We start from the raw sequence: 24934 nt of genomic DNA, 5'->3' as shown, positions 1-24934 counted from the left end.
CTGTGTTTCTCTCACTCTCTGTACCAATCTTTACTCACATTCTATCTCTCTCTCTCTTTCTCTCTCAAAAATAAACATTAAAAAAATTATAATAATTCTACAAAAGTAAATGTGCACATTAACAGACATGGGGGGTGGGAATCACACAATCACTTCAATAGATGTGGAAAAATAATTCAGCAAAATTCAGAGCCTATTAATCATTTTTAAAAATTTCTCAGACAACCAGAAAAGGAAGCTTCCTTTTTACCAAAAGCCTATCACAAGCTTCATTTTTAGTGGTGAAAAATTAACAGCTTTCTCTCTAAAATAAGTAACAAGGTTAAGTATATCAATTATGATCATATCTTAACATGGTCGTGGAGGTCTTAGCTAGAGCAACATGGCAAGTCAAAGAAGGAAATGATTAACAGAGTGGAAAGGAAGAAGCCAACTATCATTCATCAGTAGTATGATCAATTGTTCGTGTAGAAAATCCAAGAATATACATAGAGCATATTAAAATTAAAGAGAGGAATTTAGCAAGGAAACCAGATGTAAGATGAGCACACAACGATCAACATAGCATTTCCAGGTACCAATCACACAGAAAGGATTACCAAAGAAAAAAGAAAAAGAAAAAGCTACCACATATAACGGCAACAAAAACACTAGAGGCCTGGGGAAAGTTATCACAAAAGATGGGCAAGTTCTTCATAAAAAAAAAAAACTATTAAAAGTGGGCAGGCACTAAAAAAGACCTAAATATATATAGAGAAAGACAGCATATTCCTAAAGAGGAAGATTCACATCCTAAAGATGTTATTCTCCTCACATTAATTAATTATAGATGCAAGCACTTCCAACCAAAACACCAAAGGCTTTTTCTCCTAAGAATCCGCCAAGCTGGTCCTGAAATCTGTATGGACAAGCAAGATGGAAAGGCTTATGCCACCAATGTTAAGAGTTAGCCTAAAGCTACAGTAATTAATACAATGTGGTATTAGTACAGAAATTGAACTATAAAGGAAAAGAATCACAAATTCAATTATGTTCGACTACATGAAAATTAAGAACCCTTGTCCACAGAAAGGCAGTATAAAGAAAATGAAAAGGTAAACCACAAACTGGGGGAAGATAATTGCAGCCCGGGTAACTGATAAAGGACTAGAATGGGAGGATAAAAATTCTCCTGTAAATCACTAAGAAAAGGATATTTCAATAGAAATACAGGCAAAAAGGGTACAAACAGGCATTCTGCACAAAAGGAGTCATGAACGAACGGCCAAGCAAAAAGATGCTCAAACTCACTGGTAATCAGAAAAATGTAAATGAAGATCACAATGAGATAATTATCTTCTACCCAGTAGGTTAACAATGAATAAGTAACTTCCAAGTTTTGGTAAAGATGAGCACCAACTGATGGGAGTCTAATCTGCTTCAACCATTTTTACAAAACAGCTATTGTCTTGTAACATTGAACATTGACAGTGCAATAATTGTACCCCTGAGTGTACAGCAAGGAGAAATGGTTATAAATGTGCAGTGGAAGCGGCAAACAAGAGTGATCATAGCTGTGGTGGGTGGCAGACAAAACCTGGGAACAATTCAAATGCTCAGGGACGAGAGAATAGAAAAGTACATAAGGAAACAGCGGCATAGTTGTACAACGATGTGCTGTGATGAACAGACCACACACCACAGCCAAGCACAACTCGGGCGGAACTCAGGAAAAGGAATTCCAGGCAGAAGCAAAAGCAAGCCTTGGAACACTTGGACAGCATAATATGCTCTTTATAAAAGTCAAACAAGCCACGCTAAATGAGATCTTGCTGAAAAGTAGCTGGGCAGATGGTGAAACTACACATAATTTAAAAAGCAAGACAATAATAAACACAAACTTCAGAACAGCCATAACCATGAGGTGGGGAGAGAGGGGAGGGCGGGGGGCAGGACAGGAGAAGAGGCGCACAGGTAACTTCCCCAAGACTGGAGATGCTGAAATCAGCAGTAAGTTGGTGGGTGCCCAGGTCATTATCTGCGCTTCATGCCTTACATACATCTCATGCACTCTTTAGTAGGTATCAACACATAATTTTTATTTTTTTAATTTTAATTTTTATTCTATTTTTTAAAAATTTTTTTCAATGTTTATTTATTTCTGAGAGACAGAGAGACAGAGAGACAGAGAATGAGCAGGGAGGGGCAGAGAGAGAGGGAGACACAGAATCGGAAGCAGGCTCCAGGCTCCAAGCTGTCGGCACAGAGCCCGATGCGGGGCTCGAACTCACAAACCATGAGATCATAACCTGAGCTGAAGTCGGATGCTCAACCGTCTGAGCCACCCAGGCATCCCTATTTTATTTTTAAAGTTTACTTTTATTTCTTTTGAGAGAGAAAGAGAGAGAAAGTGGGGGAGAGGCAGAGAGAGAGAGAAAGAGACAAAATCCCAAGCAGGCTCTGGGGCTCAACCCCACAAACCGTGAGATCGTCACCTGAGCCAAAGCCAAGAGTCAGACGCTTAACCAACTGAGCCACCCAGGCTCCCACAACAACACATAATTTTAAAAGGAAAGAAGAAGGAAAGAAAGAGAAAGGGAGGGAGGGTGGGAAAGGAGAAAGAAAAAGGAAAAAAAAAAACTGCATCAGAAAACCACCAATCAAATTACTACAAAAAAGAACACCGAAGCCGAAATTCTGTAACCTGGGAAACTGACAAAACCTGAAGACGTACATCTGGTGGTCAGAAAATAACAAAGAGTGCTTGTACTAAAGGGCAAATACCATGCCGAGACAAACCCTCAAAACGTCATCATTTCAGATGAAACTCCGGCCAGTCTCCCTCGCACACGAGCACACCAGGTCGGTCCACGTTTGCGAAGTCTGCACTTAATCCAAACTTCCTAAGTGAACACACTTCCCCCTTCACTTCCCTAGCGACTCCAGAGATGTGGCATCACTGAAGTGACTTGGTCACTCACATATGGTAGGAGGCAAAGTGCGCGTTTCAGGAAGTTTTTGGCAAGCACCACGCAATCACAGCCATCCACGGTTCTCACACTCGGGTGGACGGCAGTGAGGGCACAGGCAAATCCTCCCCACAACCTGCGTGTCCCTCACAGGGCACACCTTTATTCTGTCGGGCGTGCACGTGGCTGTGGGAGCAGCACAGTCCAAACCACCAGGCCAGCTCTGCCTATGTGCTGAGCGTTCGCACTGCCACCCGAGAAACCTGGGACAAAAGACAGCCTCTGTCTGTTCGTTTTTCAAATGCAGAGCTGTGAAGAGCTCTCTAGACAGTCAGGTAGACAGCGATGCAGGGGGTTAATGTTATCACCACTATTAAATTTAATTGATGAAGGTCTGGGCTGGCAGGGTATTAACAGCAGTGGTGTGTGAATTCTGGCAGGAAGGAATGCACTCTTCTGTCTAGTCTCATCTTCAACAGCGTGAAAACACCAAAATGACAGCCTTCAGCAGAGCACGTTTCTAGCAGTGCCACGCATTAAAAACTGCAACAGTGACAAGGGAAAAATAATCCGAGTTCAAGGGGCCCGTGATTTCCTCTGACTTCCCGATTCTGGTTCTCTCAGTATGGAGCTGAAGTGGTCCTCCTCTGGAGTAAAAATACAAACAGAGCTCTTTACATCTCTTAACAGAGTCGACCCGCTTCTACTAGCTTTACCCAGTACCTGCTACCTCTGGCTCACCTATACATCACTCTTGCCGCTGACTGGATCCAGAGTACGCAGAAACACTGCAACCCCTTTAAACACAGGAAACAGAGGCAGACACACAGGACACGGGAGAGTCAAGAAGCTACCAGAGCGGGTGAGCCAACTCAGAACACCGCTGGTCCACGTTGAGGTCCAAAGGGGTTACCAAAGCCCAGGAGGCAGGGCCATCAGGAGTGAGAAGCACGGGAGGTGGGGGGCGCAAAGGGCGAGATGGGCAGCTGAAGCACAGGAAGTTCAAGTGCTCTGTTCAAGGTCAGACAAGGACCAGCCAAGCCCACAGCTCTCAGCCAGAGTCCTGGCCTTCAGTCTCCTGCTAGTGCCTCTCAGGGGCCGCATGTGCCAGAGGTCAGAAGGCACGGGAAGCAGCAGAGCAGAGCAGGAGGGATGCCCTCCCCCAACACTCGTCCACTGACTTCCAACAGACTCCTGGGTGACAGACACCTCCAGAGAAGGCCCTCTCTCCTGACCCTCTTACATCGCCACTGCAATCAATGAAGACCACTGGAACACTACCTACCTTAGCTCCCTAAGCAACAGGATACCCTCGGTTTAAATTAAGGATCCACAAGAAAATAGGGGGAAAAAAATCATACAAAAACCATCCCTGCATTTGGCCATTTAAAAAAGCCAACATTAAATTGCTTACTATCCCTTATTTAAAACTTTAGGACAGGGGAGCCTGGGTGGCTCAGTCACTTAAGCATCCAACTTCAGCTCAGGTCATGATCTCGTGGTTTGTGAGTTCGAGCCCCGTTCAGGCTCTGTGCTGACAGCTCAGAGCCTGGAGCCTGCTTCGGATTCCATGTCTCCCTCTGTCTCTGCCCCTCCCCCACTCGCTCACACTCTCTCTCTCTCTCTCTCAAAAATAACTAACATTAAAAAAAAATAAAACAAAACTTTAGGACAAATTCCTCCTGCAGGAAAAGGTTTCTCTCTCCTGGATGGATGCTATTCATGTACTAACTGTTCTATGAGTACTGGGGAGCAACTACTTCCCTTTTCACCATGGCTGTCTGTAAGCTCAATGACAGACTTCATGCGTGCTTGCACAAGCTATCCGTAGCCTACGTTTCCTGGAATACTTAACTTTCTTAGTGCCTGGTTCTCTGGCAACCACAACTACCCAAATACGGTCAAGAAATAGAAAACAAACAGAAAAGCCTTCTGACAAAAGGCAAAATAGCTGTCACAAAATCCGTGCACTAAAGGTCACAGGCTCTGGAGCCAGCCTGCCTGGGTTGAAACAGTTATTGTAAATATGTCCCATATGTTCAAGTCAAAGGAAAACAAGACCTGTTAAGAGAAGATATAAAAGAGACCCAATGAAACTTAGGTGTAAAATACAGTATCTAAAATTAGAAATACACCTGGTGTGACTCACAGATTAGATATGGCAGAAGGGAAAAAGCAGTGACAATGAAGACAAAATAGGTTTTAAACTATCCAGGCAGAGAAAAAAAAAAAAAAAGACAGAAGGAAATGAACAGAACATGTATAAGATGTGGGACGTATTAACCAATCTGACACACATCAGAGCCACCTGAGGAAAAGGAAAAAGGCAGAAAAATATTTGAAAAGATATTAACTATTTCTTCAAATCTGATGAAAAACCCGTACTCACAGATGCAAGAAACTCACTGAAACCAAAACATTAGAAACCTAAAGAGAACTAAACCAAGGCACATCATAATCAAACCGCTGAAAACAAGTGATAAGGAAAAACCTTAAAAGTGGCCAGAAAGGGGAAATAGGGCAGAGGAAAACAGTAAGCATGACAGCACGCTCGTCATCAGGAGCTACGTCAGGCAGGACACAAGGGAACACCACGCTTAAAGCAAGAAAAGGGGAAAAAAATGGTCAATCTAGAATTTTCTACGCAGCAAGATATATTTCGAGAATAAAAGCAAAAACAAAGACTTTTTCAAAAGAAGAAGAAAAGGAAGACAGTCCATTTACCAGCAGACCTACATCTGATAAACACTGATGCGAGGTTCTTGACACCAGATAGAAATCTGGATTTACACAAAAGAATGAAGAGCACGAGAAACTGAAAATATGCAAATAAATATAAAAGCTGGGAGAGGGGGGGGTCCTAGTTTTAATCTCTTCAAAAGATATCTCGCCACCTAAAGCAAAAATAACAACATATTCTGGAGTCTGCACCATATGCAGACATACGATGTACTGAATGAGTACAACAGGAACACGGCTGGGAGAGGCCGAAGCTTCTCTTGTACAGAGTTCACACTGCAGGACGCCGAATGCAGATGACGGGAGACTAGATACGCACACAACACCCTAGAGTCCTCACTAAGAAGAGACAAAGAACAGAGAGAGCTGATTAACCGATAGTATAGGGAAAAAATTAAGCTAAAATCATTAAAAATATACATTTAAACAATCCAAAAGCAGGTAGGAAAATGAGGAGGCAAAAGATGAAATGGGACAAAGCAAACAGCAAGACGGAGTGCTTAAACCCCACCAGACTGACGATCACATAAATGCACATGCTCTCAATACTCCAATTTCTAAAAAGACGTTATCAGATGAGAGTTTTTAAAAATGAGACCCAACTGTATGCCGCCTACAAGAAACACATGTGAGATATAATGACAAAACAGGTAAAATGTAAATGGGTGGAAAAGCATTTTCCACAGAAATGCTAATGAAAAGAAACCTGGAGTGGTCATCTTAGCATCAAACAAGATTTGAAAACAAGAAATATTATTAAGGCAAAAGACAGCCATTTCATAAGGATAAAAGGGTTAATTCACCATGAGGACATAACAATTCAAAATTCTAAATATTGGGATGCCTGGGTGGCTCAGTTGGTTAAGCAACTCTTGGTTTAGACTCAGGACACGATCTCACGATTCATGAGTTCGAGCCCCACTTGGGATGCTCTTTGCCCCTCCCCCTTCTCAAAATAAACATTTAAAAAAATTCTAAATATGCATGTACCTTAGAACAAGTTCAAAGCAAATGAAGCAAGAGCTGAGAATCTAAGGGGAAACAAATCTCAAGCTATCACAAATAATTTAAAGAACAGGGAGACAAGAAAAGCAGCAAGGAGACAGAAGACCTGAACTACACAACCAATAAATGTGAGCCAACTGACAATGGAAAGAGCACTCTCCCCAAAAACCACAGACCATACACTCCTTTCAAGTGCATACAAACATTCACCAAGACAGATCGTGTTCTGGGCCATAAAGCAATTCTAAATAAATTTAGGACTGAAATCATAAAAAAAAAAAAAAAAAAAAAAAAAAAATGTCCTCTGACCACAAGGTAATTAAATGAAAGATTAATACGAGAGAGACATCAGGAAAATCCCCCCACTATTTAGAAGAGAAACAACATATTTCTAAATAACCCATGCATTAGGGGTGCCTGGGTAGCTCAGTCGATTAAGCGTCCGACTTCGGCTCAGGTCATGATCTCGCGGTTCGTGAGTTCGAGCCCTGCATCTGTGCTGACAGCTCAGAGCCTGGAGCCTGTTTCAGATTCTGTGTCTCCCTCTCTCTCTGACCCTCCTCCATTCATGCTCTGTCTCTCTCTGTCTCAAAAATAAATAAACCTTAAAAAAATAAATAAATAAATAACCCATGCATTAAAGAAGGGATCACAAAGGAAAGTGGAAAAAACACTGCACTAAGTGAAAATAAGAAGACAACACAGCCATCTGTGGGATGCAGTGCTTCCTGCCTTCCAGGGAGTGCTTAGCATTGAGTGTTAACATGAGAAAAGACCAAGGGCTCCACTCAGTGATCTAAGCTTCCACCCTAGCAAACTATAAACAGAAAAAGTAAACTAAACTGGAAGTAAGCAGAAGAAGGCAATAATAAAGAGAAGAAACCAATAGAAGACAAAAGAGAGAGAAAATCAATTATAACAAAAGTTGGTTCTCTGAAATTGACAAACCTCTAACCAGAACAATCAGAGAGAGAAAGAAAGAAAACACAAATAACCAGTATCAGTAATAAAAGCAAGGACCAGACATTCAAAGGACAGTAAGACAATATTAAAATAACTCTGGGCCAATAAATTGTTAGATGAAACGGCCAAATTCCCTGAAAAACAAATTACCAAAAAGTAACTCAGGAAGAAATAAAGGACTTGAATAACACTGCCTACTAAAGAAACTGAATGTATAGTTTCTCTCCTTCCACAAAGAAAACCCCACACCAACACGGCTTCATTGGTAAATCCCTACAAACATTTAAAGAAGCGGTGATATTAATAGCACACAAACTACTCCAACAAAAGAGGCCCCATCTCATGAGTCACAGATTTTGCCCTAATTCCAATCTAGAAAGACACGCCAAGAGAAGAAAGCTTCAGGTCAGTATCCCTCATAAACACAGACACACAAATCCTCAAGCTATGAAAATATTAATACACCAAGCCCAGCGGGGATTATCCAGGAATGCAAAGTTGGTTTGACATACGAAAATCCAGCACTGTAATCCACTGCATTAATAGCACAAAGGAAAAGTTTCCCCCATCTAACAAGAAGCTCCTACAAAAGTGCCCAGCGGAGATGACTCTTCATGGTGAAGAACCATGATGTAAAACAAGCTGGCACCAAATCTGGAGGGAACCCTCCCACCTACCGCTCCACAAACCCAAGGTCAAGGGGGCAAAAAAGCCATTCCTGTGAGAATGCCCGGATGAAGCAATCAAGCTTGTGATCTTTATTCAATCCTCCAACCGTGGTCAATACTCTGTGCCCAGAGGGGAGCACACTGGAGGCAACGGTGGCTGTTTGCAGGAAAGCACCCGCCTGGCTGCCCGAGCTCTTCCGAAGAGCCGGCTGACTTTCCCATGAAACAAAAGCTTTACGTGTAGAGATGAGTAACGAACTACGGTTACTCAGACTTGGGTATCCGGCAGGCATTTCCTCAAAAATAAACAAAGCGACGCTATTTGATGCCAATGATAAATGACAAGTTGAGAGCTTTAAGTGATAATTACAACTCTGGAAAATTTGTATCCCCCACCCGTGGTCCCCAATTCTAAGGCTGCTCTGAGTTGAAAGGCAGTGATATATTAACAAGCCCGGGTTTTAATACTGCACGATGAAACACGTCAACATTTGGAAGACGCGTGTAAGTCAGCAAACAGCTATTTTCCAAAAGACCAGGGAATGACGTTACAAAATCATCCAAGGTGCAAGACACACGCGTCGATTTTCACTTAAGGGACTACAAAAATCTCGCTAAGGGCTCAGATTCCACACAGCAAAGAACCTTCAAGAAACGAACACTTGCCGAGTTCTGATGCCATCTCAGAGAATATCCACGATTATCTGGAAAAGCTATTAAAATGCTCCTCCCTTACCAGTTACTTATTTGGATGAAGCCAGATTCTCTCAAGATACTTCAACCAAAACATATCGCCACAGATGGAACGCAGGAGGCACATGTGAGATCTAGTTGCCTTCCACTAACCCAGTCATTTAAAAGACGCAGAAGGGGGCACCCAGGTGGCTCAGTCAGTTGAGCGTTGGACTTCAGCTCTGGTCATGATCTCACGGTTTGTAAGTTCAAGCCCCCAGTCAGGCTCTGTGCTGACAGCTCAGAGCCTGGAGCCTGCTTCGGATTCTGTGTCTCCCTCTCTTGCTCTCTGCCCCTCCACCACTCATACTCAGTCTCTCTCTCTCTCAAAAATAAACATTAAAAAAACATTTAAAAAAAGATACAGAAAAAAAAGTAAACCAATACCACTCATTTCACTAATTATCTTTTTACGGAAAATAGTTACTTTTCAGTTTAAAATGTGTTATTTACATTAAAGTGTAATCAGTTTATCGTAGCTTAAATGAATTAATATTTTTAAGTTTCTCAATGCTAACTTCTAACATGGTAAATGTTGATATATGACTCATATAAGTTACTTGGGATCTCCAGTAAGTTTTCAGAGCACAAAAAGTCTGAAACCAAACATGTGGGGCCCACTCCAGGGCTGGACTCTGCCCGGCCCTGACCAACCCTCCATCTCTACCTCAACCCAGATGCCTTTCGGGGCCTAATTCCCCCATCTGCAAACAGAAGGAAAATCAGGGGAACACCTCTGTATTCTCTGACATCCAGAGCACAACCAGAGGAGAATCATATGAAAATACCCATTTTCCTATCTTTTTAAATGATTTCTACCACCTCCACCTCTACCACCACCTGGACAAACTTTTCCATAAAAATTTGATTAAATCTCTCTAGGAGACTTCCTTATAAAGCTCCACTAGAGAGAATATATCATTATTTCAGCTTAGGGTTGGAAACGAAAAGACAAAAAAAAAAAAAAAAAAAAAAAAAGAATCCTTCGGTACTGTAGCAAGTCAGTGTATGAATACAATTCCATATGAAAACATTTAAAATACATTAGATTTTTGGTCAAGATGAAAGACCGAAAAAAAAAAAAATCAAGCAATCTATTCTAATTGGGTTCCCATGGTAACTGTACAATTGGGTTTTTCAATATAACATCCCAAAGGCCCAATGCACACTTGTAAAATATACTTCAAACAGCCTGAATTGTTTTTACATTACAGCACTCCCAGGAAGATCAATTACTATACATCCCCACCCTGACTATTAGTGGCAGGACACGTTAACACTGCTTGCCATATTAACATAAGTCATATAAGGAACACCACATATCACAATCATTATATAAAACTAATCACACACTTCAGATTCATCAAACCCGCTCTGGGTAATAAGCCCATACTACTACTGTCACAGAATCGTGTTTACGAAATGCAAGAAATCGAGCCCAACTACATGCCACACCATTATGCCTCTCTTATTGATTTCAAGGATAAACAGAATCAATCATTAATAATTACATTATAAGATGGCCCTCAAGGTTAATCATATTCTTAGAGACTCTCACTATGGAATTAAACAACAAACATCGCTGTGCTAATAAATAAATAAATAAAACATAACTGAGAATTCAAACCCACGTTTTAAATATTAACACCACGATGCCAAGCATAGCACACTCCCTCATCGGGGAGTCTAGCTTCTCCCACACTGACCGCAGCGGTCTCTCCCCTGCCAAGGGGGACCCTGGGGGCACAGTGCTGGCCCGCACGGCAAAAGCACAGAGGGAGCCTGGGCCACAGCTCAGCAATGGCCAAGATGCATTGGGTAAAAGTTCACAACTTGAATTTTCTTTGCCATAAGCCCCCAAATCCCTGCACATCTGATGCATTCTGCAGATCTACACCCCGTAACACGAACTGCTGCTTGGGCAGAAGTAAATTCAACAATCTCCTCCTACCTTTTTATGTCCCCCCATCAGCGGCCACAGGTGTAACACGGGCCAATGTGACGGAAGTGCAGGCCAGCAGCTTCTAGTGAGAATTATCTTGTGAGGTTCCCAACCCAACAGAGACCTCCAGAACTCCTGAAAGACAGCTTAGCTTGAAAAGTAACAAACTGCACGGTTCTTAGAATTCTAGCTGGTGTCAAACAGGATGGCCCCAGCTGCTCCTCGATCCAGGCAGGATTAGAGACTGAACTGGCCAACGTCAAGAGAAAAACCAAACGACCAACACAAAATCCCCACCAGCAGCTCTAGGCTAGTTCCCCAACCCTCCTCATGCTTAAGATTCCCGGTCCCGCAGCACAGCACACACTCCTCCCCACCTCTCCCTCCTGCCCCAGAGCCTAGAGCCTGGAGCCTGGAGCCCGGACAGCCTCCCAGAGCAGGCCCACCCTGTGCCACAACGTCACCAGGCCTGCCACCAGTCCCCCGGCCTTCTGGGCATCTCTCGCCTTGCCTGCCACATCCCCTTCCTGCAACCTTTGGGGCCCCTGCTAAGGAGACATGAGTTTCTGTTCATTCTATTTTCCGTCACCCCTGTGTACACTCACACCTTGGGGAATGCCAGAAGCTAAACCTGAGAACCATCCTACAGGACTTCTGAGCGCTGCCTGACTATAAAGTACCCTCATCCCCAAATTCCAACTTCATACACAAGCCCCACATGAGACTTGTGCTTCTCAAGTAACTGGTCTGTACTTCACCTGTGTATTAGTCAGCTCAGTTGCCACAAGAGAAATCTACAGACCACATGGCTTATGCAGAAATTTATTTTTTCACAGTTCTGGAGGTGTAAAGTCCAAGATGAAGGTTCTGGCTGATCTTATGTCTGGGGAGGGCTCTCCTCCTGGCTTGCAGACAGCTGCCTTAGCCTCACGCCCTCGATGGGGGGTTGTGGATGAGGGGAGGGGAAGGGAGGGGAAGGGAGGGGAAGGGAGGGGAAGGGGGGGGGGGAGGGGAGGGGAGGGGAGGGGCGAGAGGAGGAAGGAGCAGGGAGAGAGAGATCCCTCCCTTTTATAAGGCCACCAATCTGGCTGGATGAGGGCCCCACCTTATGACCTCATTTAATCTTAATTACCTTCTAAAGGCCCCTCTCCAAACAGCCACCTTGGGGGTTAGGGCTTCTGCACAAGAGTCTTAGGAGGACACACTTAACCCTTGGCTGGCCCTCCCATCAGGCAGAAGCCCACCCCAGCCTCAGAGAGTTCCTCACACAGAATTCCAGCATCGAGAGATGAAACCCACACCAGTAAAGCAGACACCTGAGTGTGAGTGTGTGGGCCTAGGGAAGGAAGGGCATCGGAATGGCTGTGTTTGGGCTGGGTCAGAAGAGGCTCCCCAGACAGAGCAGAGGAGGGGTCTGGGAAGAGGGGAATGGGGTCTCCTACCCATCCACTCTCAGAGCAAAGCCTTGTTGCGCAGGCTTCTAGAGAACATGCCAGAACAGAAGTGCGTGGCCTTTGCGCTGAAAGGGGCTTCAAGAGGAGTCTCGCAGGCTCATTCCATTTGGGACCTGGGTGGGCGAGAGGGGTTACCTTGGAGCATTTTTCAACCCCCGCCTTCAACAGGAGGAGGAAGAGGCCACCAGCACTGACTCTCCTGGTCTTGTGCCTGAGTGCCAGGCTTCCGCTGTCTGGGGCCGCCCCGAGCAGTGCCCTGAGTCAGGCAGCCGGCCCCACTCCATGTGGGGTGAGGTACTCCCAGGAAGCTTCCCCGGGACCCTGGGGGATAGAGGCAGGGGACTGAGTGGGGCTTGGGAGGCCAAGCAACTGAGCTCACAGAGATTGGAGCCAGGCAGCTTCTTCCTCAGTGGTGCAGGAGACTTGAAAATGCTCATCATGTAAACCCAGAGCCCACGTGTACTTCGCTCTGAACCCCAGGAGGCAGCTTCAAGTCTGAGAGCTGCACAGAGTGGCCAATACTCACCTGGCTGCCCAAAGATGACCATCCGGTCCAAGTAAACTCCGGGCGGCCTGGGGCCAGTCCTTCTCAACAGCGAGCACCCCACCATCCAAACATCACAAACACGTGCAGCCAAGATCTGGCTTTTCAATGAGTAATTGGGATTTTCCACATCAATGCCAGGGCACAACTGAAGCACCACAAATGGCTGCTTCCAACACCAGAACTACTACAAACACTTGTTTCTGGCCGATACAAAAGAATACTTAAGTAACCCATCCAAGGATCCGTCCTGTCTTCATTGTCACGACGCGCAGCGACTAGGAAAGAAACACCTCTGGCTCAAAGAAGGCTTCTTAGCAAGAAACCTCATCACACAGGGAGGCAGAATCACCGAGGAGATCAGAACCAGAACATCTGGAGGTTTTCCCGGAGTGACAAACGGTTCAGACAACACCACAAGAACAGCAGCGATGATCTCAGTCCAGAAGGAAATGTTCTAATTACACTCAGGGCAAAAATAAACAAATTTAAAGAGAGAGAGAGAGAGACAGAGTAGGTAAAAGGAAGTTTTTAAAGCCCATACTTTTGTAGGAAAAGAAACTAAAGTAATGATAATAGGTCAAAACCCATGTGAATTCAAATAGTAGGAGAGCAACAGCCAGGATGTCACAGAGGACCCTGCACAGGTGACCACCTCCCCTCCGCCCCCCAGCTCACCTGGGACCTTGTGGGTTTAGCAGTGAAAGTGTGTGTCCCAGTAAACCACTAGTCACCCATGACAGAACACAGAGGTCTCCCAGAGCCTGCCCTGCTGGTGGGCAGAACACCTTTACGGTGGCTGATTGTAGCCAGAATGATGGATAATGTTGAATATTAAGAACACTAATTCCATTTTCGAACCTACGTACTCGGTCTGGCTGTTCTTGGAACAAATTCCAAAAGCAGCGTGAGAGGAGCGCCCCCCCCCCCCAACTCCCTGTTGAGCCAGTGGGGGCCGGACCCCGCCAGCGCCAGAGACGGATGGGCCGGGGTGGGTGCAGAAGGTGGTGATCAGCAAACATGCCGGCAGAACGCACCGCATCCATCTGACTCGACAGCTTAATCGGATGATAACACAACGGTGACAGAAACAAATTTTTCTGCACAATAAAGAATCGCACACATGGGCTTTTCTTGGGATAGGTGCCTAAACTCAGTAACTTTTGAAAATACATCATTTCTTCCCTTTGCCCATTATTCCAGGAACTTCCACTGAGTGTGAAAAGCCTTACTGACGAGAGTGGCTGCAAACACAGGAGAGGATTCCGGCGAGGCCCCGTGCAGAGGACCCCCACCCACCTCCTCTCCCGGCCCACCGCTGACGTCATTTCTTAACTAGGACAAGTTCAGGACCCAGAGACTTGGAAGCGCCAGATCTCGGGACCCTGGCCACACTGTGGAGCGTCCAAGGGCCAGGGCAGCCGGGAGGCCCAACATGCGTCACCCTTGACTCCATCTGAGTCACTGGCACCTTTCCGTCTGTCCTTCCCGCACGCCACCCGTGACCACCCAGGACCCTCCTGGGTGCTCTGCCCCGGCCTCCTCCGCCAGGCCGCCTGCCTCTCCTGGTCCAAGTCCGCCTCACAGGTCACTCTCCCACGGGGGGCCTTCTCCAAGCACTTCCTGCCCCCACGCAGGCCCACCCTGGCCCCCGGGTGCGCGCAGAAGCACTCCCAGAGCCTGAAACAGCGACGCGGGGTGGACAGGCCGGCTCACCGCCAGAAGCCCCAGCAGTGACCCGCACGGGGGCGCAGGGAGGTGCACACGCTGAGGACATCGGCCAGGTGGTCTCCACCTAAGGGGACTGGGCACGCATTTCCCTTTCAACGTGTATCCTGAAGTGACTGCACGCCCCGAACTTGGCGGTTGTGCTGAAAGACCCCACGAGCGCTTGCAGGAAAGCACAGCCGCCCCCCTCCCCCGCCAACGGAGAGCGGACAGGGGTGAGAGCGCCGCTCGCGAGGCCCCCTCAGCCCTGCCCGAGCCAGGTGACAGGAGGGCAGGCAGCCATCCCCACCCCCCGAACCCAAGGCTGCCATGACAGAAACGGGTTATGTACCCTGCGAAAGCCAGATCGTTTCTCTGACTTCCCCAAGGCCTGCCTTTCCGTGAATAAAAAGCACACACACCCCGTGTTTCCCTTCCCCGTTTAAAACACAGCTTCTAAACACAGTCACCTTCCACCTCCAAACTGCACCCAACTCCCTCGGGGCCCCCGTACTCCGCCAGGAAGCCCTCCAGGCACCCTCAGCTTCCCACACGCTGTCCCCATCCCCACTCTGAGGCGCCACCTGTGACCGTACCGCTTCCGCCCGCGACGTGTGTGACCGTACGGCTTCCCGGCGTGCGGCGCGTGGCCGTACCGCCTCCCCACGTGACCGTACCGCTTCCCAGCATGCCGCACGCGCGACTGCACCACCTCCCCACGTGGCCGTATCGCCTCCCGACGTGCTGCGTGTGACCGTACCGCTTCCCAGCAGGCCGCGCGCACGGTCGTGCCACCTCCCCACGTGGCCGTACCGCTTCTGCACGTGAGGTGCGTGACAGTACCACCTCCCCGCACGCCGCGCGTGACCCTAGCGATTCCCTGCGTGCCGCCTGCCGACAGAGGTCGCCCGCCACCCGGACCTCCTCTCCTCCTCCCTCCCTGTCGTCCCTGTTGGTGACCGCAGTGGTCCCCCACTCCCAAAACTCCCAAGGCCAAGGGTCAGAGAGAACAGTCCCCTTCCTGGCTGGCCTGGCACTAACTTTCGGCCCCCTTTCTAGCCCCGACTCCCACCCCTACTCCCGCCAGACTGCTCGCAGACCCATCTGCATCCATGAGTCCACGCGTGCCACCACCGGGCTGCAAGTCTATGCACAAGTGCTTCATCCGCCCTTACGGCTGGAATCAGGAGCAAGTCCGTGGCCCATCGGGACTCGGTAATGAGCGTGGCTGAAGTCCTCGAACATAGCCTGGCGCCCAGGGCGCTCCTCTCCTTTCTCCGGCACCTGCACACTGGTCCTATGCTCAAAGGAGGGACGCGGGGTACACCTGCGTCTTCAGTAAGTGGCAGAGCACACACAGGTAGGGTCTTGTCAGCCCCGTACAAGTGGCTTGTGTGCCGGGAGGTGTCGTGAGCACGGCAAGCAGGCACAGACTTGAGTGCGCTGTTTTTCCCACAACGTGAAGGATAATGCTTAGTCACACTGGCCTTCAGAAAATATAGCAAGAACATACAGGTGTGGATTTATGTCTGCTACATCTTGCCTCTAAAAGGACTTGCACCCATTTCTCTGCTTCACCCCTGCAGAGGCAGCATGACACAACCAATGGGCTAACACAGAACCCCACTCCTATGCCCGTGTGCCTTGTACAGGCCCCTCGACCTCTCCGGGAGCCGGTCTCCTCATACACAAAATAAAGAAACTAACGGTGTCTGCGTCATCCAGTGATCCTGAGGATGTGAGAAGCCGATCTACCTACGTAAATCAACGAGCACAGTAAGCCTTCAATAAATGCTATTATCAGCAATACTATCATTCTTGCACTGTCCAGATTCTTCTGAAACTTGACTGACTCTACTAGGTTGACCCATGATAGGACGGGAAAAAGACACCCCTAAACATAGCCCATTTCCACCCACACAAATTATTGTGGATTTTTTATTTTTGACAAAGCGGACCTAACCCGTCGCCTTACCCATCACTACCACAGTATGAGCGGTCACAAATGCTGGGGACCCTGATGGCTCCTGACCACTGCCAATGTCCGATTCTGTGTGTGGCCCTTCAGAAGTTCTTTCCATTTAACAGATGCTTACTGTCAAGCCTCCCAGGGCTGCCAGAGACTGGCAGGGTCCACTGGCCTGCTCTCCACCCACGCAGCACGAGCCTGCCCTGGGCACCGCACACCTGAGCACTCACAGATCACACCTGAGTGGGGAGCACCTTGACAGCAAGCACTTGAACAGCTATTGATAACGTCCACTGTGAAAAACCAAACTGGCAGCAAGGGAAACCAGCTCCTTAGAGAAAGAATTTTAGAAACCCGGCAAATTAGCACTGAGCTACATCATGCTCCAGACCAAACACAAGTCCATGACCGCCTGGAATCACAGACACACAGGAGATGGGACACTGGACTCCATCGCTAGTCCTGCCTCCTCCTGAAAACAGGTCGGTGGCTCTGAGCTAACAAAGGTCGGCTATTCCTGGGCTCACCAGGGCCTGGTGTGATCTGTAAACACAATTCCCTCCCAATAGCCAACAACAGCCCTCTGAATGGTAGTGTCATCTTCCCTATTTTGGGGGAGACTAAGGATCAGAAAAGTTAAGTAACTCTACTCAAGGTCATATAACTAGTAGATCCAGATCCAGACAAGCAGGCTTGTTACCAGAGGCTGCACACTTAACCCTGTGCTTGCCTCCCCAAATGGGGGCTTAGGTTATGTGTAAATCTATAAAACCAGGATGTTATTGGGCTGGAGGGAAAGTGGGATTTCCGGTTTGTTCCTCCCCACTTTTCTGGGTAGAATCTCATCCTTCTATGAGACTGTGGTTCCAAGTTAAGATTTCTACCCAGGCAGTGCTTCATACTTTATTATTTCATGTGCTTACACTCACCCAAGTAGACACAATAAGCATGATCATCACCATCAGACACAGGAGGAGGCAGCCTGGGTTTTCAAAGTTTCTTCGAGTCACCCTACTAGTAAATGGCACCACCCAAATCCCTCCCATTTTTCTCCCCAACACAACTCTGGCACTTCCTGAATAAAAACCCAACTCTGTTCTACAAAAATACATTCAGTTGTGCATTTGAAAGTCAGCCTTCATGTGAGACCATGAACACGCTTCTACCCAGAGAGGAGAAAAGCAATGCCAGCCATTCAAAGGAAGAGATAGGAGTGAAATATAATATGGCTGTCCATGCTTAACATTTGTTTGTAAAACTAATGCCAAAGTTTTGGTAACATCTGCATCTTCTGTCATAACCACAAGACCGAAAACTATAACACTATGATAACATGTTGGGTTTGCAATTTGAAGAGATTCACATGTCTCCGAGGAGTTACAAAACCATACACAGATCCATAAGCACGGGCAACTGATGACAATGCTGGCTGCGAATGGATCCATCTGGAAGGGGAACTCCAGAGCTTGTCTGGGCTGGTGAGCACTACTTCTCAGCCATCCTAAAGATTTCCCAAGAGATGCTTGGAACATTGGGGTCCCTAGAATTCCCTGGGAAGCTTGCAAAGACACAGGTCCCCAGGTGCTGATCTCGTAGGTCTGACAAGGAAGCCTACAATCTGCCTTTTGTAACTAGCACCCTTGGTAATCCTGATACCAATAGGGCTCAGAGCCCCTTTTGAGAACACTGTACCTACTACACATGGATATCCCTCTACAACGACAGCAATGCATTCCAGTGGTGGCTCTTACCAACGAACCCAAACAATCAGGTCAAAATCTGAAGGTAACACCTTGGGTCCCAACTTTTAGTCCTTTTGACTGGGGGGTAAACTGTAGCTAAAAATTTAAAAACAAGTGAGAAATAACTAGTTACTTACTAAATTTCAACATTTAAATGTCCCATCCCATATCTTGCCCCAAGATTCAATTCCCTCTCTACGCCCATCTAGATACCTCTCAACACCCAGCGCTGGAAGTGCCTAATCTATCAATAAGGTGAGAGTTTTCTAAACTACTATCCGTATGACTCAATTTGTCAGTAAAAACTGCCACCAGCGCTGTGCTTGCAGAAAAATGTCCATAAATGCATTATTGCGACTGGCAGATCGATGTCTATAATAAAAACAAATAGATTTAACAAGTGCCTGCTTTTACGAGTGGTGCCATTGGCGGACCGCGCATTCAGCTTCACCCCCAGACTTCTGGGAATGGGCAATAGAGCTCGGGCTGGATACTCTGCTGACTTCACAAGTGCTACGGGTAGGAAATTATTCTAACAAGACAATTTTCAAAGTAGTAGAGCGAACATATGAGGCATTTATAACTCGCTCACAATCCCTTTCGTGGTTCCACACAGACGACAACAAATTTAACTGCCAGGAAATGTTTCTATAGAACTTTTAACTGGTTTTACCACAGCTGCATCAAAAGCCAAAAGTCTACTCCAGGTTGGGGCCGGGGGGATGGAGACATGAGGCCTGCCTCCCTGGAGACCCCCACTCCTCCAAGCCCCCAGTCGGATTGAAAACAACTTGTGGTGTCAAAAACAAGTTTCAGCGTTTAACACATAGCCAAGGGTGTCACTGCTGTGTCAGTGGCTCCTGGGGCTGCCTATTTAGTTAGTTATTTCGCTAAGGCAGACATCAGGAGCGTGACTGCCACAGACTGGCTTCCCCGCCAGGGATTCTGAGCACTTTGGCAAGACACTGTGACCGATTTACACGTAAGCCACATCTGCCAAAACCACTTGGGTTCCTTCAAAGGTTACAAAAGGTCACAAAACGATTTATTCCTGTTCTTCGACAATTCACTTCAATTGCTATTTAAAGGAATAAGTCATTCACTATATTCCATATATTCACTGTACGGTTTTCCCAAAACCTTGCAGCCCTCTCTAAGCTCTTTATTATTGTCAAATTTTCTACATCCAAAGGAAACGACTCTTTCCACTGACCAGCAAAGGCGTACCGGTTACCCTAATGCCACGGGACACCCATCTGGCAGTATTCTGTCTCCCAACAGTCTACAACTTTCACCTACCTTTGCCCAAGACAGGCCTCCAGAACTAACAGGAGGGGAAATGCATCCTGTGAACCAAGGGAAAACCAGCCCCTCCTGCACAGCTCAGGCCCCTCCCCCACACATACTTTTACTTTAAACCAGGAACGGGTGCTGTTGGGTTTGTTCGCTCATCATGAGTACATGTGAAAGGATGACAGGGAATCCACTCTCACCCAATGGGAATGTTATGGTTTGTATGTCTCCGATTTAAGTTTCAGGCTTTGTATAAATAACATTCTGAGATAAGACCTAAGCACCTGTATCAGAAGCTACCCATCACAGGGGCGCCTGGGTGGCTCAGTCGGTTGAGCGGCTGACTTCGGCTCAGGTCATGATCTCGCAGTCTGTGAGTTTGAGCCCCGGGTCGGGCTCTGTGCTGACAACTTGGAGCCTGGAGCCTGCTTCAGACTCTGTGTCTCCCTCTCTCTCTGCCCTTTCCCTGCTCACACACTCTCTCTCTCAAAAATAAATAAACATTAAAAAAAATTTTTTTAACAACAAAAAAAAGAAGCTACCCCTCCCAGAAAAGAGGCTCAGGGGGCCTAAGACAGTAGCCGAATGAGCTTAGGGCCTGTCAGAGACCTGGAGCCCAATGTACATGTCTGGAGTGACCAGAGACGTGACAGGAAGTCAAAACCCCCAGGGAAAGTTGACCCACAAGAGGAATTTTATGCAGTTAGATAAAGTGAGAGAGAAGTATGAAAACACACCTGATAATAAGGGTAACAGATGACCACAGGAAAAGAGAATTCAGAAAATACTGTCTTGCTTCCATGATTTTCTATTAAAGAGACTATACTATAAACTAAAAAGGGCCTTGAGACCCCAAACAGGGAGCTGGAATAGAGCCGTGTTGGTGGTTTGAGTCCCTGGCTTCTAAGTGTCCTCTGCAAAATAAGAAAAATGAAGACAATTTAGTAAGTTTCCTTTATGGAACAACACTGAGGAGCACACTGCTGGGTTCCTGGGACAGGAAGAGCAGAGACTGCCAGGGAGGTCCCCTTCTTCCTCAGGCCCCACTGCCCTCCTCCCCTGCACGGCCAGCCCAGGACCTCACTTGTGCACCAGGAAAGGCAACTGGGGACAGGAGGCCTGAGTGGAGGGCCCAAGTGAGGCTTGACCGAGAGCCACACGAGACCAAAACACAGGAGAAAAGAAAGGTCTGAGAATCTCCACTGAACAAGAGTGAGATCTTTCCAACATGTCCACACCTAGTGCATTACTTCTTTAAACTCCCCTCTCCATCAGTGTTCAACAGTGTCCAGAGCAGAGTTTAATAATACTAAAATCTAGCTCTTACAACACAGATGTGTTTTCTGTTTTAAGTAGGCTTCATGCCCAGCATGGAGACCAATGTGGGGCTTGAACTCATGACCCTGAGATCAAGGCCTGAGCTGAGATCAGGAGTTGGATGCTTAACCGACTGAGCCACCCAGGCGCCCACAGATTTGTTTTAATGAAAAGAACATTCATGAAGAAAAGGTGCCTTTCTATAGCTCTGTACTTGAGGCCCGGTTCATCCAGCCCCCATACTGTACTCTACTATTCAAATTCTAACTCAAGACAAGAACCTGGGAAGAAATCAAATACCTGTAGAGCGAGGCCAACTCTCCACTACCCGTAGACTCTGGACCTTTGCAGGTGTGCACTTGCTGTGACCTCCAGGACAACAGCGTCTAACACAATATGATCTCCCCACTGGGGGGTCAGCCAGGGATGGAGAGGAGAACTCTGACACTGTTTCCTTAAAATTGCTTTACCCCCAGCATGCTTTCGTTTTTACGTCCTTTTCTAATGCTTTTACACCCTTTTTTAATGCCGTGTGTTATCCATTGAAGGACTCAGGGAAAGAACAAAACTGTCTCTTCATCATCTATCTTGGGGAGATGGAGAGAAGGGCCTGACGCAGACATTTTACAGGTTCTTAATGTAAGTAACCAGTCCGATTCTTAGCTCCCCTTGTTCAACAGCTTCGTGCTCTGCCACAAACAGCTGAAGTGACCCCTCCCTGGGCAAAGCAGCCTCCCTCTGCCCTGATGACTGTCCACCCAACCAAGCAAACGCTGTGTTTGAGCATACAAAATGTGCTTCCAAGATAGAAAGCCAAGTACTGAGCAGAGGCCTTGATAGAGAAGACCATTCTGAGATCTCAGGAAATGATGGGCCCAGACAGGGAGCAGGGAATACGTGGGTTAGAACACTGCTCTACTGTATTATCACCGACTTGGGAATTATGGTGCCCAGTGTAAATGGCTCTCAAACTCCACTTATTTACTCTAAGTGTTTGCGGAGGCAATTAGGGCCAAATGTATACACACACCAGCCATGAAAATGAAGACCCCAGAACTTGCTCTTCTCTGGCACTGTCTTAAAACACGGTGCAGCAAATGTGGAATTCTGCACAAAGAGTATGCTAAAGGCTTGCTGCAAGGAAGGGCCGGAGTAGAGGCCTCTGGAAGCTTCCTGGGAACAGAAGGCAAGCGGCGGCCCCCAGGCGCTGGTCAGTAGTGCAGGGCGGGGGAGTGGGCAGGGAGAGCGTCGAAGATGTTGGCCAACTATAGGCATGGCAGGGGAAGCCACAACGGGCCGCTATCACCGCAGAGCAACTTGGTCCAGGAACTCCAGGCGTGGGGAAGGAGGGCCGCACCTGGGCACACCTGGGTACACCTGGGCACACGTGCGCACACCTGGGGTGGGATCAGGGCAGGCCCCTCGCCTATGGCGAGGAGAGGATGCCCATAGAACCACAGGCTTCAGACGACTGCTCAGCCTAAGAAAGGCCCCGACTTTGGCGGGAGGGCAGCAACCCAGACACTCACCGCGTCACCAGGGCGCCGACCACGAGCAGCTGCGAGCACAGGGTGGCCAAGTGCAGGAGAACCACCGGCTGCCCAGGCATGTCCGGGGCGCGGGGGGCGGAGCCGGGGCGGGGGCGGAGCCACAGTGGGCGGGGCCTGGACGTGACGGAAGCTTGGTCGGGAAGAGCGGAGCCACGGGCGCGGGGGCGGGGCCCAGAGAGGGGGGCGCCGGGAAGTGCGGGAGCGGGGGTGGAGGCCGAGGCGCGGGGGAGGGGCCTAGAAGGCAGGGCGGGGCCGGGGCCTAGAGCGGACGCCCGCCCCCTGTCTGCGGACCGCCGCGGGGGTCGGAGCATGCCCAGTGCGGCGGAGCCTGGGCTGACCCCGCTCTGCGCAGCCTCGCTGGCCTCCCGGCGCCGCCCCGCCAGGGCCCTCCCGCCCGCCGCCGACCGGCCTCCCCTGCCTGGCCGCCCAGACCCCGCGCTCCCGCCGCACAGCGCTCCGTGCCTCAGTTTAGCCACCATCAGCTCCGCGTCCCGTGGTGCTTGCGGTCCGCGGCGCCAAGTGCTCAGTGGCCGTGTTGCCAACTCAGCTCTGCGGGCAGGGGCCCGGAGCGCGGGCTGCCTGCCTGGGCCTCCCGGAGGGCAGGGACAGGCAGGACTCCGGGCACCATCCGGGTCGTTGAGCGAGCAGAGGGGCCTGGGATGTCTCTATTGCCTGTGGTCGGAGGTGGCCTTGCAGGGCCCCTCGGGTCCTGAAGGTCACCATGATCTAGACACAGGCTCCGTAGCAGCCAAGCCAGGCTCAGGTGCTAGTCAGTGAGCACATGGGTGCCCGGCACTACTTGGTGCTCTGTGGACATTATTATGGTTGAATTGTGTTCTCCCAGAAAAATATGTTGGCGTCCCAACCCCAGTACTCAGAATGTGACCCTATTTGGAGATAGAATCTTTACAGAGGTAACAAGTTAAAATGGGTCCTAATGCCATACCACTGGTGTCCTTGCAAGCAGAAGGCCAGGTGAAGACAGAGACTCGAGGAGAACTGTGTGAAGGGGGAGGGTGCAAAGTGGTACACCTGGGAGCCAAGGAGAACCCAGGACAAGAGAGGCATGGACAGCACCCAGCCCTGGAGCCTTCAGTGGGAGCACGGCCCTCTGCACACATTGATTTCAGACAATAGATGTGTGCTGTTTCCAGACACCCAGTTTTTGGTACTTTTTATGACATCCCCAGGAAGCAGTATAGACACATTGTATCCAGCTTGATGGGCATAAGGTCCCCTGGGAGTCTTCCCCAAAGCTTGAGGGAGGTCACACACCCATTGGTCCCATCTCAGGACCACACCTTCTAAGTCATCTATGGGCCCCTTAGGTTCTGTCTTCTTAATGGGAAAGAAATCTTCACTCTCCCCGTATGTACAACTCCTCTATTGGGACATTTGTGACTTGAGTGACTCGACATATCAACGTTGTCAATAAAAATTTGTTCAAAGAACCTAAAGAAAGGTTGCTTTATGATCAACCCCAGTGACTGTAGAGGCATGGTGGATTCTCTCGAGGCCCCCACGCGGGCCACGCCTCAGCTGGGACACGTTCAAAATAACTGGCCTGGGCCCCGGAGTACACGTTGGTGATTAAGTTACTTTTTTTTCGGTGAGACTGGACTCAGCCTCAGAATCCTTCTCCATCCTGCTCCAGGCAGCCACAGGCACTAAAACTAGGAAGACAGGAGAAATGAAACACCTTTGCCATTTGTTCTGGTCTTCTCTGTTGGCTCGCTGTGAAACTTTAGGAAATTTACTCAAATTCTCTAATCCTCAACGCTATCACATGTAAAGGATTTTTATAATGACCCAGTCTTTGTGGGGCGTGCAGGTACCCGCAACAAACATCGACACCAATATGCCTGTCTTCTTATAGTCTATTACAGTCTATACCCTCAGAACTAGGATCCCAACAGAAATGAAAAGGGAAAATAACACCGAAATGGACCAGGATGTCTTCTGGTATCCTAGCAAGTGTACTGTGATGTAATTTTGTAACAATAAATAAATCCTACTCTTCTTTTTATCTAAACAGTATATTAATATGATTTCCTAAGCTGTTAGTAAAACAAGACTTGGCTGGTATTAGCATCTCTGATTCCCACCCAGGGAAAGAAAGGTCATCACAGGCATCCTAAGGCCCTCTTAGAGAGATGATGTGGATTTAGGGAGGGGTAGGCCAGAGAGACAGAGGAGAATGTAGCATCCAGGGGGATGCAAACACCAGGCTTTCCTGGTGGGACTCAGTTACCCTTCAGGGAGGTTGAGAGACACTGCAGCTGCCTTCACAAGGGGCATCAGGTCAGGAGCCACGTAGGGGTCTTAGAACCAAGGGGGGCTGAGGGGAAGGCCACCCCTCCT

General features: G+C 48.1%; 1 protein-coding gene across 4 annotated transcripts in view; it reads right to left on the bottom strand.

Moving 5' to 3' along the window:
• The window catches only part of MGMT (O-6-methylguanine-DNA methyltransferase), a 296343-nt gene extending 273703 nt beyond the window's left edge, over positions 1–22640 (bottom strand). The window contains exon 1 of one of the 4 annotated variants that reach the window (XM_049645898.1): positions 22553–22640. The gene's annotated coding sequence lies outside the window, so the exon portion shown is untranslated. Of the gene's footprint in view, positions 1–14711; positions 14871–15298; positions 15381–22552 lie in introns of those variants that run through there. The other 3 variants (XM_049645897.1, XM_049645895.1, XM_049645896.1) reach the window with 3 other exon arrangements.
• Between the last annotated feature and the right edge of the window lie 2294 nt (positions 22641–24934).

This window comes from Panthera uncia, chromosome D2, assembly GCF_023721935.1.
Source record: "Panthera uncia isolate 11264 chromosome D2, Puncia_PCG_1.0, whole genome shotgun sequence".
NCBI lineage: Eukaryota > Metazoa > Chordata > Mammalia > Carnivora > Felidae > Panthera > Panthera uncia.
The sequence above is the reverse complement of the archived record's forward strand: the minus strand, read 5'-3'. Positions and strand labels throughout refer to the sequence as shown.